We start from the raw sequence: 4771 nt of genomic DNA, 5'->3' as shown, positions 1-4771 counted from the left end.
TTTAACGGTTTCAAAAACAGTTACATTTCTGGATTGCTAATTTACATTTGCTTGTGTCTTAAACCAAACTGTCAAACCATGAAATGGCAGGGGTCATATCTGATCACATGTGCAGCATCATGGCAGCTGTAGATCAAACAGAAGTAGCTTTCTTGGCTGTAAAGGATAATTCTTTAAGCTTTAAGGCTGTCAGCAGATCGGACAAATCGGCAGTGCATAAAAATAGAGAGCAACTGAGCATGTGCAAAGCAGAGTGAGAGTGTATTACTGGATTTTAAGCAGTATAGATGCCTTATTTTTAATGTTTTACATAGCTATACCTGGAAAATGGGCCAGCCTGAAGAGATCTAGCTGGACTTAATTTTCTGACTAAAGTTCCACTTTAAGTCAAATGACAGCATAGTGAAGGAAAAGATAGGCGACTAGAGTTTCAGTAGGTTTACGTCTTTGATAATTACTCCCTCTAGTGCTCATAAACAGCACAACTTCTGGGTAAAATGCTTCTATGCAGGAAGCAGTGGCTGCTAGGAAGACACGCAGAACTCAAACTACTGTACACACAGGGAATGAATAGATAGACAGAGAGATGGAAGTACAATGTCCTGGTTGAGGTGAAAAGCCAAAAGCACATTTTGAAAGGAAGCAGACTCTTGCCTTTTATACCACATTGTCCTTGTGTAAGACCAAAAATGTTCTTTAAATGTCAAACTCTCCAGCTCAGACACATGCCTCACAGAGGGGATGGCAACAAGGAACACTATCTTGTGATTGTGGGAATATCAAGGACAGATTTAAAGGCGGTTATTTAAGTGCTGAAAGAACCAAATTCAATTACCACAAAGACATGGGTGGGGGCACAGGGGTAGCAAAATAAGAAACACCCTGTATAAAAGGTTTTATTAAAAGAATGGGAGGGTAACGGCCTTTGGAACAAGATCACAAGTGCCGAAATATGGCCCTTGATGGCACTCAGGACAAATGGTTGATCTAGGCCTGATTGCAAAAAAAAAAAACTCAGGATTCGTCCAATGGAAGTTTCTGGCATACAAGTTTCTTTCCTTGCACCAAGTAAAGTATGCCTTCCACGTACAATCCAGAACCTTGTGGAAAGTAGACTTTCGGTCTTTAAAAATCATTGGATCACTGAGTCAGAGAGGTCCCTGTCCTTCAAGTCATGCCATCCTTGGGATAGAGGATCCAGTCGATCTAGAAGAGGCCACAAAGCATGTCAGGAATCTGATAAGATTAAGGTACCACATTCGCCTAAGAAAGTGCAGAGCTAAGAGCATCATGGGAATGCCCTTCATCTCAGTGAAGCAGAGAAAGAAAGAATGAGCTTTTTGGAGTAAGGACACAGATCAGGCTGTTATGGATCTGTCTAGTTTGTTGTGGATTCTGGAGGTCCACATTAGGCATCCCCCACCTGTGACAAGTTCTGGAACCAGATCTGGGGACCATTTCCCTGTGTCCAGGAGCTGCCTGCTAAGGTAGTCTGCCTGCCAATTGTCTATGCTTCAATTGTGAATGGTGGACAAGGCTGAAATGTGGAGTTCAGAATCCTTTCCACTGCTCTTGCCACAGCAAAACATCTTATTCCTCCACGATAGATGATGTATGTCACTGCCTTAGCATTGTCCAATTGCATCCTGATCCAAAGACCCTCCAGTCAGGATGCCTTGTAGCATTGTAGGGACAACCAAATTGCCTGAAGCTCCAGAATGTTGATCGGGGGACAGTCATCCAAGTCCTCGGTCTGTGCTGTGTGTTGTGAGGACTTTTCAAGAGAGCAGAAGGAAGGATTACTCCAACTCCAGAGCTGGATTTTTAAGCAACAAAGACATAGCTTGATGTCAGATGCATCTGTCCAGAGACCAAACCAATTTGTCTAAAGATAATAGAATGTTCAGTTATAGGGTCTAAGATAAGGTTTTTCTGGTAGAAAAAAAAAACTCTGACTTGAGCTGTCTAATAGACTCAAATACTCCAATGATAAGTCAGCTCCAACACACACTTCTGCATGCTTGGAACCCAATTGAACTATTTTAAAGTTCTTACCTATTCCGCTAACAGGAAAAATAATTTTTAATAACATTCAATTAGAATATGACTTGTGTAGTAATTGTACATGTTATAATATTTTTTTAATTTGGTAGTTTTTTCCCCGTGAAAGTGGAGTTACCCTTTAAGGCAAGCTATTTATTTGAATGGGCTGTTTAACGCACCAAAAAGGTGCATGTAGCATTTTTGGCAGCGCATCACAATCACATCAGTTCGGAAGCTGCATTTGGCCCTGTTCACACCTGAGAGTTTTTCAGATTGTAAAATGCATATCTTTGAAGTCTCAAAACGCCCAACAAGCAAAATCCCATTAATTTCAATGGCCCCTGTTCACATATGAGTGTTTTGTCGCCAGAAGCTCAAAAAAGTACATTAGCTTCTTTTTTGGCAGATTACAGGTGTTTTTGTTATGTCAATGACTGCCTCCAAACACCTGCAAAAAAAGCCTGAAAAATGCCCAAAAAAAGCCTGAAACCCCCCCCCCCACCCAAAAAAAAACACCTGAAAATTATACGCTCCGGTGTGAATGGATCCTTAGGGTGCCATTTAGAATGCGGTCTTAAGCCTAGTATACAAGGGCCGAATGTTAGGCGGAATTTGCCCCGTTTGTACTGCAGCCGGTCGGACAGAAGCTGGCTGTTGAGCCATCTTCTGGGGATGGAGCATGACCGAAAAAGGTGTGCTAATTGGCTCCCAATCAGCGCAGACCAAAGTGCTCTGGCAGGGGGGCTGTCAGCCTGTCAGAACACAATAGCAGAACAGGGAAGATTGCTGTAATAACAGCGGCACCTCCGGAGCAGTCACTTTTTTTTGTTCAGCCCTGCTGCGTAAAAAAACAAAACAAAAAAAAAACACTACTAGTGTGTTCTAGCAACCTTTTTTTTTTAGTAAATTGAATGGAACTGAAATAAAACAAACATGTTTGACATGCTGAAAGAAATGACAGTTGAGCTTCTTACACATAATGCTTCTAAAACCTATTCATTCTGCATTGCATTGCCATTGTAACTGCATTAGTATGGAGACACACAGGAGTAAAGGAAGCCTTAAACAGGACTCCCATTTTTCTCTTTCACCACTCTTCTCCTTTTAAGCATTGGAATTCATTGTCACTTCAATATGTACACACTTTGATGAGACCAAAATTGAGCTCTATGGCATTAACTCAACTCGCCGTGTTTGGAGGAAGAAAAATGCTGACTTTAACTCGAAGAACACCATCTCTACAGTCAAGCACAGAGGTGGAAACATGATGCTTTGGGGCTGTTTTTCTGCTAAAGGTACAGGCTGACTTTGCCGCATTGAGGGGCCAATGCACGGGGACATTTATTGTAAAATCTTGGATGAGAACCTTCTTCCCTCAGCCAGAACACCGAAGATGGGTCGTAGATGTGTCTTCCAGCATGACGATGATCCAAAACATACCGCCAAGGAAACAAAGGAGTGGCTAAAGAAGAAGCACATTAAGGTCATGGAGTGGCCTAGTTAGTCTCCAGACCTTTAACCTATGGAAAATTTATGGAGGGAGCTGTAACGTTGAGTTGCCAAGCGACAGCCAAGAAACCTTAAGGATTTAGAGAAGATCTGTAAAGAAGAAAGGACCAAAATCCCTCCTGAGATGTGTGCAGACCTGATTACCAACTACAAGAAACATCTTAACTCTGTGCTTGCCAACAAGGGTTTCTCCACCAAGCACTAAGTCATGTTTCCCTTGGGGATCAAATACTTCTTATACTCATTGAACTACAACTTAATTTATAGCATTTGTTTTATGTGTTTTTTTTTTCAGTTTTTTTGAATGATAGATCCTTGGTTTCTTTGTAAGTGGGCACATGTACAAAATCTGCAGGGGATCAAATAATGATTTCCCCCCCCACTGTATACCCAGTGAATTGACTGGCTTCGGGTGATACACAAGGATTAAACAAATCCTCCTACATAAGGTGTACCTGTCTGTCTATCTGTACTCTTATATACATCTGTTTAAAGTGTTGAATTTTAAAGCTTGTCACTGTTCAGAAAAAAGTGGGTGGAGAGCCAAAATTCCACTCTGCAGAGCTCAGTGAGGGGGCACACAACTCCTCCACACAGCACTCAGCAACAGAGCAGAGGCTGTCAATCAACTGAGACTCCCTCCCCTGTCACCATTTTTCTTTCGGTGTCAGGAAAACTTTGTCAGACGCGATTCATGCTGATAGCAGAGGAAAGAAGCAGTCGACAAAAGTGACTTAGTACTTCTAATTGAAACAAGTACACACTATAGTGGGATACGCTTTGTTCATATTTCATGTCTGAGGTTTACAACTACTTGCCTCCTGGGCACTTTCACCCATGGTTCTGGGAGGACATCAATAGATGCCTTCCTGGAAATATGTGACCGCGCTGTAGCTGTCATTTGGCTATAGTGCGGTCGGGAAGAGGTTAGGTGTATACAAACAGCTCTGCCATCCACAAAACTTTGCTCATATAGCCTAGACATTTTGAGTGCATTAAATGACACAGGAGCATGCAAGTGGAACACTAACATGAAAGTACCCAATAACAGACTGCAAGTATATTTCTATCAATGGCAGCGAAGATGAAACATAGTAAATCATAAAAAAAGTAACACAGAATAATAAAGACTATAAAAAAATCATTTATTGTCACTTAAATGTCAAATTGTATGCAGAACTATTACATTTGCCTGAATCTGTACTGATGTTTAATGTAA

The sequence above is a fragment of the Pelophylax lessonae genome, assembly GCF_965119305.1.
Source record: "Pelophylax lessonae genome assembly, chromosome: 2".
In the NCBI taxonomy this organism is placed as follows: Eukaryota; Metazoa; Chordata; class Amphibia; order Anura; family Ranidae; genus Pelophylax; species Pelophylax lessonae.
The sequence above is the reverse complement of the archived record's forward strand: the minus strand, read 5'-3'. Positions refer to the sequence as shown.